Source organism: Pectinophora gossypiella, chromosome 1 (genome assembly GCF_024362695.1).
Source record: "Pectinophora gossypiella chromosome 1, ilPecGoss1.1, whole genome shotgun sequence".
In the NCBI taxonomy this organism is placed as follows: Eukaryota; Metazoa; Arthropoda; class Insecta; order Lepidoptera; family Gelechiidae; genus Pectinophora; species Pectinophora gossypiella.
The window spans coordinates 12,231,057-12,244,131 of NC_065404.1; the positions used below are offsets into that span (position 1 = coordinate 12,231,057).

The 13,075-nt window shown below is 39.5% G+C and overlaps 1 protein-coding gene across 1 annotated transcript in view; it reads right to left on the reverse strand.

Annotated features, from left to right (window-relative positions):
- The window catches only part of LOC126368086 (fibronectin type-III domain-containing protein 3a), a 59,998-nt gene that overhangs the window by 44,798 nt on the left and 2,125 nt on the right, over positions 1-13,075 (reverse strand). The window lies entirely within an intron of this gene.

Below are 13,075 nucleotides of genomic sequence, written 5' to 3' on the forward strand. Positions count from 1 at the left end.
TTTACCTTCCCTTTCTGTTCTCTTATGAATACTTATTATTATAATGCTATACCTATTATTGGTCAGCAAAAATTTAGTATCGATCGCCATCGACTCGCAAAGAAGAAGATGCTATACCTAGTAGGTACGAGTATGGTAATCCTAGTATTGAAACAGCTTGCAGCCCTAGTAAAGGCCGCCATTTTATGCGACGAAGTGGCACGTTTTTTTTGTAGGTATTTCCAGTCCATACTCTTATATGTCTATGCAATAAACCAGTTAGCACCCCCAGAGAAGGAGTGTCACCAGTTTGATTTAGAGCGACGGTATGACAATTAATCATGTCTACGAAAACGAACAAGTTTATGTGTGGGGAAATACGTAGGTACAGCTGGTCATTGAATTGAATAGGTAAGTACCAGAACTTATTCTTTTAATATATTATGCAAATTTCAGATCAAAAATCACAGCCAAGAACAAATACCGATATTACTTATGTAAATATAGACACTATAGAACTACGAAATAATTTCGAAAACATGCCACCAACTCTCGACGTGCTGTAGTTTAAATACCTACTATTTACATATTATCATGTTATATCTTGTGGTACCGACTGTGTATTTAGTGTTGTGTAATATCGAACCATTATTTAGTTTAGCACTAACATTGTTATCCGCCAGCCGAGTCGTTGCGAGAGCGCTCCATACATCGCTTTGACATAATGTGCGAATTTCCCTCATTGTTCCAGCTAAACGGTATGTTATCGAAGAGGTGGTTACAAATACACACATTTTGGTAGTGTCGAAACTTTATTTGAAACGGCTTGTACTTTCATGTTATCAAGTAATCTGACCTCTATCGAGTGAAGTGTATTATTATGTTATATCGTAGATCACGTCTGGGCTGTCGGCCGGCGGGCGGCGCGGCGGCGGCGGCGGCGACTCCTTGACATTATCGGCCCGCGTGCACCCGTGGCTCCCCGCCGCGCACTGCCACGTCTGTCTGGCGCAGGCACCATTCGAAAATATTTAGCGTGCTAATACAGGCGTGCGGCGTGAACACAAGCCTCTTACGACACCATTATCTACAATAGATAAGCCTGCCCCACACGCCGCTCGCGTATTGCTTCATGTGTTTTTCCTATAATACTCGTACACATACGTTCATGTATTTTTTTCCAATAACGCAAAATAATTAGTTGCGCGGATTATTTGGCGAACATTGGCTTTTATGTTTACAATTTAGAAAGTGAATTTGATTATATAAGTTTGATTACGAAGTTTGAACGTAAGTGACAATGCAGTTGATGCATAGGTACCACAATTATGGCCACAGCGATTTGCAGTCATCATGACCAAGCAACTCATGTAAGATCTCAATACTTTATAGTAGGGTAGGTACATGAATGTAAGAAAGTAACTTACAGTAGCCGTATAAAAGACGATCTACTCTATTGATTGAGTCAATATTAACCCTTACTTATTTGTTATCAATTTAACAAGTACCTATGATACTTATATGTTTAGTTAAACTTTACGTGATTATTCTACCTATTAGTATATTTTTGCACCTGTGTTTGCATTTCCCTCATATATTTACATATTATGTACTCGTACTTTAATGTATCATTTATTCGTTTGGAAAATAACAGTAATAAAACATCAACAATTAAAATTAAACAGTTATATTTTAAAGCCTTCCACTTGTTGAAACATGGAACAGCTATTTAAAAAAAAGCTTGGGCACACGAAGTGCTTCCCTTGCACGAGTTAAGCAAGATTTTTGAATTTAAAGAGTTAAGAATTAAAATAAATTCGAAGAAACAGTTTTTAACATTTTAGGGTTTCAGCCACTCCTTGAAACTTTTACTTCGTTTCTTTTAAACAGATCATACGTAGTGCTTCCATCGTAGAAGTTAAGCAAGAAAGTTAAAAAGTTTTTTGAATAGTACCTTATTTACATTGTAGGTGCAAAATTAAAATGTCTAATAAGAAAAATTTATCGTCGTTGCCAATTTAAAATCTATTATGTGCAATCGGGAAAATTTTACAGAAATTAAAAAAAACTTCCGCCTGATTTTTTTTTGTATAAACTGTGTGTTAAAAATATTAAAAGGTAATTGATATTTACGTACATAAGAGTTTGTACTCATTGTTTTAAGAGCAAAATAGTATTCGATCCTGACAAAAAAGAAATTTGGTGAGGGCGACGTATAAGAGCTTTTAAATTGGCAACGACAATATTTAATTGAATCGAGAGGTGAAGGTTTCCGCACTCGAGTTTAACGGGTTCAATAGTCGGTGAAATTGACAAGAGGTTTGATGTATTCTACGAAACGAGTGTCATGTATGTGTCTATGAGTAGCCTGAGTGAGACAGACTGTTTAGTGTAAAGAATGAGTGTCGCGAGTTTCTGCGTAGGCGCAAGTACGATCGCCCGTCACCTGTTGCGCGTTGTCGTACTACTAGGGCTTGAACCCGGAAGCTCGGATCATGTCGTTCACGCGTAGATCACTGGGTCGAACGACACACCGACACACGAGACGGTCCCTTCACACCCCGCACGTCACAACGTATGCAAATGTACAATAACAAATAAAAAACGTCTAGAGAATAGTTTTCACATACCTACGAGAACCACCGGCGTATAATCAAAACGTACTTATAGTATGCTAATTGCCTTTCAGTGAAAAGGTTACTCAACGTGTTACTAGGTACATTCTTTATTAACGTCTGGCATGCTATGACTGTTATAAAGGTAACCAATAAAAATACCTTTAAAGGCCAAGGTCGTTAGAGCTTTGTATAGATAAATAGAAGGAATATAACAGTAATATGCCGTTATTACGAATGATATCAAAATAGACAAATAATGATAATTCTATGGCTGACATACGCAATAGTTTCGTCTAAAGTATGGGGGATCGGTCACGATTGATCCGCAGCGGAGCTAGCTGCATTGTTACATCACGCGCACTTTCTAACAGCCGTCGACGACGTGGTAGGATTTATATCGCCGTCGGCTCTAATTAAAGTGTCCGTCCGACGGGAGTTGATAGTTTGATATCGCTCGAGACTGCGGATGAATTACATGCTTCAAGTCATACACAGCCAGAGTACCACAGGACAAACAATAGCGTTGTGCAACACCGGTATACTTTCCATTTCATTATAAATTGTGTCAGTTGTATCAACCATCAGTACCTAGATTAATTAGCCCACGCAAAGAAAATATTAATTTGCCAAATAGTCAAAAGAACAAAGGGATAAAATTAACGAGCTTGCATCCTAAACGTCTGATGCCTAACGCATCGAAGCACAATCGAGGATGACGCGTCACCAATGGAATGTTGATGTAGAATGCACGCACAGCACACAACGCTAGATAACTGGACCGCGCGACGCGCAAGCGCAAGTAGAGAGGGACTGCATCCGCGACCAGCATGTACTAGAAAACTTGGATGTAATTCGATAAGAATTGCCAGAGAAACGAGAACTACGGAAAAGTGTAAATGTAGAATGAAGTTTTGACACACTGCTGACGATTCAAGTGTGTAAGATATAGAAAGTACATTAGAAAGGAATCGAAGGTGCGCGTGACCCGTAGACGGCGAGGTGAGCGGCCCGCTGCGCCTGCGTCGGCGCGTTGCGACACTACGCGGAACTGACGGCCTTCGCTGTCAACCTTTTAATTACTCGCTTTTTCGCATACTCTCAGCTACTAAGTTTCCGACGCAGTGCCGTCATGCTTTTTATACATTATAATCTAAGTAGGTATGTTAATAACAGGAAATTAGAAGAAACGTTCGTGCATTTTGTTTATAAACAATATTGACGAGGATTTAGGGATTTTAATAAAAAAGTATCGCGAAAACGTCAATTTATGATTAAAGCAAAGAAACATTGATTGACCGACGAATCTTATTAGAATGTGCGCAGTAAGTTTGCTCTGGACTGTCCAATAGCCGTGGCCCTTCAATTGTGAGCGCACGTTGGCCCAAGTGGCGACGAGTCGCGGCCGGGTTTCAGTAGCGTGCTAGTGGAGTGTAGTATGGATAGTTTAGGCGATGAACTCAGCCGTAGCGATATTTAGATGTAGCGGCGCGAGGCCACCGCTACCAGCTGACGCTCAGCTGTTACACTCATCAGTGCCGGCTCATGTTTTGACAGTCAAACGACCACCTCCCACGATTGCTGGCACTGCAATTACGTTGCCTCATATGACTAACTGCTTTTAACTTACCTACCGAATTACAAAATTTAAACTATTAATCGGTGAGTATTTGTGTCAGCCTTCAATCATGTTGTTCATATATTCAGTGTTCATATTGACCAATTTGAAAGTTTAAATTAAACGTGATTAGCTCAAATCAAACAAATCTAGAAAGAACCGGGTACGTATTGGATGCTAATGGAATCCGCAGAGCGTCTCGACTAGTCTCGAGTCGAACATTCACGGATCTGCATCAACAGTCACGCATTCATTCATTTAGCGCGGCGCTCTCCACTCGCACAGTACGTAGGTTGCATATGTATATTCCTGGATAACATTGTTATTGTTAGTAACATTATAAATAACTGCCGAGTGCATTACTCATCCTAAACAAACACCGCCGCAACTATGTGAACCGTCTATACTGCCGGTATAATACTTCTCCAACTAATCGAGGGTCTATCTACATTCAGATTACGATCACCTCAACAGGTTATCGAATAAAATTTTCAGTAAAATTCAGACGAAAAAGAGAAATGTAAACAAAATAAAGGGTTGAAATGTTTCACTGTATGTAAAGCAGGGTATAAACAATATCAACACAGAAAGGAATTTTCTAGATTACCTCATTAATGAGGTGCGCAACACGTGGCCTACACATGTCCACATCACACATATTAATGGTTTTATTACGACTGTATTTTCTAACTCATGTGTAACAAAGAGGTGAATCACTAGCGCTATTTTGCACAGAGTATTAAAGAGCAAGTGATAACGAGAGCGTAGTTATCCCATTGATACAATTATGTAGGTACCTACTTACTGTTATAAACTCGAATAATAACAAGCGAGAGCTCAGATAAAAAAGATGATTTCATTCGCAAAAGTGATTATATTTCAGTTCAGTTTTAAAAGCAAAGTCATGTAATGAACGGTCATGCTAACGACAAACCTTTGATTTTGACGACGACAAAATTTGAATATTTGGTGTCAGTTTGAATAGTAAATTGTGGCAGAAAGACATCGTGCAGTTAACTGGGACACAGCGTAGGAGTATAATGATGATGATAATGTAGATAAATGCCCGTGATATCGTAAGCAAACAACTGCAAACCACTTTATAGATAGAGCCGTGCACTACATGTCAACATTAGTTATTTTCACTTTTCTGATAGCTAATCGCTCCTAATAGTATAATATGTTGAACGAGGCTAGCGAATTCATAATACGGAAAAGTTGTAGATCGTCGGATCAAGCCGTCTATTCAAAAATGTACAGCTCGATATGCACGCAATGTTGATTTTATCGAGTCACACACGTTAGAAATAATGTCCGATAGTTGTTTGTGGCATTGTGAGCGACACATGAGCAGCGCATGATGCCGGCCCGCCGGGAACAATGAGCTGATTTTTAAAACACGCGGCCGCGCTGGCTCGAGACATTGCAATTGTCGGTACCTACATTACCATACAACAAGATGACTACCAATACGAACCAATTTTATCCGCGTACGTACCTGCGAATTAAAAAGAATTACATGAGTAAGACGAATTGTGCCTCATGAGGATATATTCGCATTTGTAACTACGCCAGAAAGGAAACCAAGATATATGTTATTTCGCGGAACTCTGAAGTAGGTGGGTACTACTGGTCACGAAAGGAATGAATAAAATACAGTGAAAGAATATGTGAGTAAACAAACTTATCTGTTGCATATTTCAGATAGCTGGATATAAGTTACGTAAATCACATCCAATATATGAATTTAAAGTGATAAGATTATAAAAAGTACTTATACCTATATGTTATACTTCGTTGCTGACGTGATACGTTTATTTGTTGTTTTAAAATGATAGCGGCACTCGTTAGCTTCCAATAATCTCTTGTTGTTATAACATAATGATTAATTCTTAGAAACAATGTCTTATCTGTTATAACAAAAACATAAATAATGAGAATACCTACTTAAAAGTAGGTGCTCTGTTATCAGAAACAATTCTAAAAACCCGCATGCAAGGAAATCTGTTTGCGTCATTATTCAAATGATGCCAGTTATGTCATGAGTGAATAGAAAACAGATATAAATCATGTGGACTTTCCCCGCATCGTTAAACTGAAATGTTGAATGTTTCGTGGAAAATGAGTGCAACCGTCACGTGATACATTATTTTCGAGACGACCAGTTTAAATTGACGACGCGAAGATATTTCGACGAAACTACCAGATACAAACTGCTGTACCAAGAATAATTAGAAACATCTCTATTAAATAACAGATACAAGCAAGCGTCAAACAACCAAAACAAACTGGAAATTCCGATAAGCGAGCAAAACAACAACAGGTTAGGAAAACCCCATCGCTAAAAATACTCATATAAAAGCCACAACCTACCCAGGTTTATCCTGGAGCAGAGGTCTCGTTCCGGTTATCCTTACCCTGCCCTGAAGGTAGATGCGTGTCAACTGTTAAGACAGATCTGGCGAGCCCCAGCTGACGGGGGGGAGGGTGGTACCGCCCGGCTCCCCTATCGATCGCCTCCCCGATGCACCACTTGTTACATCTCTCACGATGTAGTATCGTGTCGAGACTTCCAGACGAGCGATATAATAACATCGAAATTGCATTTTGAAGGCATCGTACTTACTCTAATATTATTTTGATGACGCTTTTGTATTAAATAATAGATCAACACGACTGCCAAACAAATTCGGTTCCCAGAAGTTCGATATTGAAAACTGAATATTCAAAAATAGTTGGTGGCAAAGTGCCAAACTTTGTAACTTTAGTTTAGATAGTGACGTTTGGCCATGTTATAAGAAAGTGGTTAGTTGAGTCTGACGGCGCGGGCGGCGGCGTAACGGCACCGATAAGATTAGGACCAGTGTCCATACTGCCAGTTGCATTCGGAACTACGATAGTCGCTAACCGCTGTTTATTGCCTGGAGGGGTCTCATAGTCGAGACCTATAAATCAGGCCTTATAGTTTTCGAATACGGCTGGCTGATAAGCGGAAGGATAATAAGAATAAAATGTTCCTTTATATGGTATCGTGGCTTAATTAGCCAACAATTATAGTTAGTACTTGTGTAGATAGATAAAAAGAAAGACGAATGTCGTCATTGGTGAAAGCATCCTTTTTTATCAAAGAAAGTACTAATAATGGTGCATAAGTATTCGAAGACAGAATGCCATCATCTCCTTAGCGTTACCCCGTTTTTCACAGTTCGGTCTGTATTTTTCCAGAAGCGACTGCCTGTCTGACTTTTCAACCCGCGAAGGGAAATCCAGGAAAAACAGGTTAGGTCACATTCCTCCGAAACGCACTTCTAGGGAATGCGGGGTTCCTCACGATGTTTTCTTTCACTACTGAGCACGCGTTAACTATTTAGGATCCTAAGACTAATTCGAAAATAAAATCGAAAGATCATAGTTTAGGCCCTTGCTGGGATTCGAGCCTGCGACCTAAAGAGAGAGTCAACTGGGCTTCCACGGCTACCTTCAAAGACAGAATGTACAACATATAAATATTGACGTCCAAGAGACTTGTTGCTCTACCGCACCGCTATAAGAAAATTGTGCCAAGCCACGCATAATTAATGTAGGAATAGGGAAACGAAGCGATAGGTTGCGTAAAACATTTTATACCTCTAGTTATGTAAGTTGCATCATGCGATGGACGCGGTGTCTCTTGTTTTATTACGAAGTTGTGATTGCATTGCTTACCACCACTGCAGGTGGAGAAAGTACCCAGTGATAATAGCTCGTGCTGCTTGAGAGAGATCAGACGCAACCATCTGCGATTAATGCAGTTAGTGAACAGAGCAGTCGGTGTTTACGTCGGTATGCCGTCTTTTTCTACTTATAAATGTAATTCCAACAAAACGCGTCACTTTTCGAATAAAACTAGAAATTTATTGTAAGATACGGAGAAAAATATTTCGATAGGAAAAATCAGAGATTTGCGAAATGCCTTCTCCAGCTTGTAAGTTATTCATAACAACCCGCAATTAGAACTGCATCAAGTGCTACCAGAACTAAGATTTCAATTATACTATACAGGATATAACAAGGTTCAGACAAGTTTCCCGATGCATCATTTACTATCGCGATACATCACGTTATAAGTACTGCACGCATACGTGTGATTGCTCACCGCAAACGAGGAAAATCCTCCGACATCCTGTTTATATGCATGCGTGCGTATGAGTCGCTATTTTAAAGGACGTCTTAAGATTGAGACAAGACCCTCTCGACAATAAATCGCCATGCACGTCATAATGTTGCTATTGTTGGCAACAAACACAATAATACAGAACCAAGGCAACGTTCCTATATCCCAGCATAGCATCTTAATTGCTGACAATGTTTTCTTTATATTTATGTTAAGTTCTTGTACCCATGACACATACTTAATTATAATTACAGACAACTTTTTATCAGAGCGCTGCTGAAACAAAGTTGGACTCGCGATCTGTCTGTGCAACTTCACCGCCGCTATTAATGTCATTTACTATAAACCGGAAAATATATGGTTACTCGAGAACTTTGTTTATATTCTAAATTTACATGCATTCTATTGCGAAATTGTGAGCGAAAATGTTACTAGAGCCAAAGCTCAAAGCGATTTGTTTGGAGAAGAGTTGATACTGAGCATATTGCAGGTTCAATGGTTCTGCAGCAAATATACAAACTCTAGTGTGCTGCAACTCTCCTAAGTAGGTAGTAGACATTATATTGATATAATGTATGGTGCGGCGTGGTGCTCCCGGTCAATGCTCGGTGTCGCGGCGTCGCCGGCCGGCCCGGCACCGCGCCGCCGAATATTGCACGCAAATCTCACGTCACGCGCCTTTTTTGGACATAACTTTAATTAATGCACAGTCCAAAGAAGCAACAATCATTTTACTTATTTGAAAGCTGATTTGTTCAAACACCTACCTAGAACCGAAAACCTGTCCCAAAAAGCAAATAAAAACACAAACGCAGAAGAAGGAATATCTTAATATGTATTTAGGCCTACCTTCTTTCCGTATTGTAACTCTACTCTCTAGCGACTATTCAATGAACTTTAAACGTTTATTGTATTTCACTCAATGAGTAATTAGCATTTAACAATGGATGAATAATAAATACACAAATGTTTGAAGCCTCGTCCCCACTAGGACCCCTAGTACTCATAGCTATTCCAGCTGGTTCTGGTGTTGAGTCATCGAAAGGAATTCTTCAGTCTTTTTTATTCTATGTTAATAAAGAACGTACCTAATTCTAAATTTAATTTACGAGAAATCGGGTCGCAAACGAGTTGTGGTGGCGCGGCATGGTGGCGGCGCGGCGGGCGGGGGCGGGGGGCGCGAGTGCGTTCAACGAACGTCCGCGGCCAGGCACGGGCCCAAGGTCGCGGCGTTCACTCGCCCGACACACTGCACGCCACGTCCACACGGGACTGCATCCTACATCCACCAGATTCGCTCCACACCTACGAACCTCCACTAAAAATCTAAAATAATATTCAACTCTTCCGAATGCGTTACAAAACAAACAAACTGAAAACTTAATACAAGCTGGCTACCAATCTTGACGGTCCGAACAAAGTCCTTTCCTTTTACCGGCTGGCAAAACCACAAGAAATAGTTAAGTCACTCTTGTTTGACATAACTAGTCATTAAATCTGATTAGTCAAGTTCAGAAGAGACAGGCATAAAAAATATATTACCGAATATTTAATTGCAGAAGATTAGATGGTTACCATATCAAGAATTTTTATAAGATTTGTCTTTAAAGCGTACATACAATATAAAGGTAAGTATTTATACTATTCAAATTTACATAAACACGATGAGTAATCTGTGTTTCTTGGAACCGAACACCAAACCGTGTATAATTTATGAAGTTTTTTTTGTTTTCCTACTGCAAAGACACACGAATAATTTCTACAATCGAATTGGTTGACAAAAACTACGAATGCAACCCATTTCGGTCACACTTGTAGCATTATGGTATCCTATTATGAATTAATTGAATTACTCAATTTGCTTAATAAGTAGGCCTGCACGTGTCAACCGAGGCACGGAACAAAAACGAAGAAAGCCTGTAAAAATATTGATTGTCATCTGGCTAGTTAGGCTTTCGAACCGGATGTTTGTGCAACGTGCAACTCATGCACATAGTGTCGAAACTCTAAAATGGCCGCGGAGTGATGCAATCTTTTATTAGAAAGGTACCAAGTCATGATGCAAAACTTTTAGAATCTTGACGTGCGGCGCAATTAACGTACAGCTCCTTTATGCAATCACTTATTTACCAAACTGCGCTTACGATAACATCATAAAATTCAAGTCATAAAAATGAATTTTAATCTCTTCGCTAGGTAACTTAATTCAATATCTTAGACCACAGCCATAGAACACGGGCCTCAAGAACGACATAAACACTACTGAAGAAATCTTGCCAATAAAAACAAACGTTACATTAACGTATTATTAAAGTGATTTTTATAAATTGAATAAGACTGCGCAATGCTATAAAAACAATGCTGGCTTGGGTGGCCCCTGCCCCAGCGACTTACGGCGATGCTTGACTAATTGCCTGTCCATTGTCTTACGGAGGAGGCTTCTATTCCACCACGGGCACGATTTTTACTAAAATAAAAACCACATACATTCACCAGCCCCGGAGCTAACTACGTTACCTTTTTTGACATTAAACTTCTCAGGAGCCATTAGTCTGCTGAATAATGTTTGTTCAACTAAAGGTTGACAAATGTGTCATATTTAGTTTATTCGTGATTCAAGTCATAGACAAAGTGTAACTATGTTACCTACTGAATAAAGATATTTTTGAATTGAATTGAAAAAAAGACCTATCGGCAGACCGCGCCCTGCTCCGGTATGCCGACTATTGCAAAACCCGAGGCACACGTGTCTGCGACAAATCGCCGCTTGCAAACTCATTAACAATGTAACCGTATCGACATGTACATTTAACAATGCCGTAAATAGTAGGTATTTTAAAGTGTAGTTGTCTTATATTATACAGAGTGAACAAATATCAAATTCGAGGCGTAGTTTTGCGCCGCCTTCAGATTTGGCTCCCCACCATTTATAGTAGTTTTCTTCTTCGTCTGCAAATGAAGCGGCGGCGGCATTGGAGAAATTCCTTGAGTATTCGGTTCAACGGCCGCGCTACGGCGTGAGCGCTCTGCGGCTGTGTTTGGATGTGAGCGGCGCGCACGCACACACGAGCCCTCACCCGCGCCTCTGCAAACACGGCGGAACCGTTACCCGCCACGCTCCTACACCTCACCTACCAGGGCCTCGCTCGCCACCACAACCACCACCGATGTCATTATCTTCTACAGACCAATCTCATCGATGGACCGTAAATTTTCAGGTTCTAAACCGTTTAATTGTATAAACAAAACCGATAACAAAGTTGCAAATATTAAAATGAATGAGTCAATAAAATGTATGATTTAGAAGGCGCAAGTGTAGCAGTTAGAGACTACACTATAACGCAGTTGAGAGCTCAGCTACGTCAACAAGCGCTCTAGGTACCGTCTAGGAGGGGAGGCTCACCGCGGAATGCGATTATATCTGACGATTTCAACACTAGAACAGATGAGCGTCTAGCTTCTTCATTCGCTTTGCAACGTGGTTGGTATCGACACAATTATTTACAAAAAGTGATGAAAACTTAAAAGTTTACGAATGAAGCGCTTGCAGAGAACTACCTTCAAACTAATGACGATCACGTAGAATTAGAAGTACCCACAATGGAAGTTTTTTTTGTATAAAACAGATTCAAGTATTTTACGTACTCCTACAACTTGATTATTTTTATATATACACCGAAACGAAACGAATATGAAATTCGTCAATCACTTAGTTATAATCTAATTTCATGTCTAATCCATAATATTTTCATACATTATAAACGCATTAAACTTGTTGTAACGACATGATTGTTACAGATTTGATGGAAAAATACTCATGGCGTGCGTTGATACGTGTTACGATGCATGTTCCGCGCAGAGTGAGATAAAACGTGAACGGTAGGTAACAAACAAACAAGTCGGGAGTACATCCTTCTACTTATATGATCATATCGTGAGGCTGACATCCTGACCGATTTAGTTGGTAATTGAATGTGATTCAATCTGGAATGTGTCCACCGCCACTGATGCGACTCTTGTCCACTCAATCGAAGAGCGTTGCTGCTTACAAGTAGTAAATCAATGTTAAAGAAAGTCAAATAATGATTACAAATTATCCCCTTTCTTGGAAGCAAGATGTGTTACATTAAGTGAGGTTTATTTGTGTTTGTCTGTATAGTTCCCGCATGGGTAGATAAGAAAGAGTGAGGGAAATCCGCAAAAAATACCGAAAACAAAAGAGGCAAGATGAATTGGTTAAAAACGTAATAGAAGAGGGGAAGGGGAAGACTCAAAAATAGGTTACTTAGAAAAATAGAAGGCGGACGTCGTGTCTATTACAGAAGTCAAAGAATTAGCTTTGAATAGAGACAGATGGAAAATGCCACACCGACAAGATCGTGGCTCTTATATAATATGAAAATGAAACTTGTTTAAAATCAATTTAACAATGTAGAAAGGTACCTACTTCCTTTGCGATTAAATTCGAAATTTCCAGTACATAAAATAAATTCAAATGTATTCAATTATTATTAACCTAGCAAGTGATATAAACCTTGAGAACTAGCTGAAAAGTGTTAATATTCCATAATATATATCTAGAAGTATCAGAGTCAATATATTCTGTGTGTAACTACCACTGGTACCTACGCACTAAACAACTCATAAAAATAAAAAGGAAGGTATTTTGCGTTTTAAAGATACGCAAAGGTGAACTGGGTTTTTTGAAAG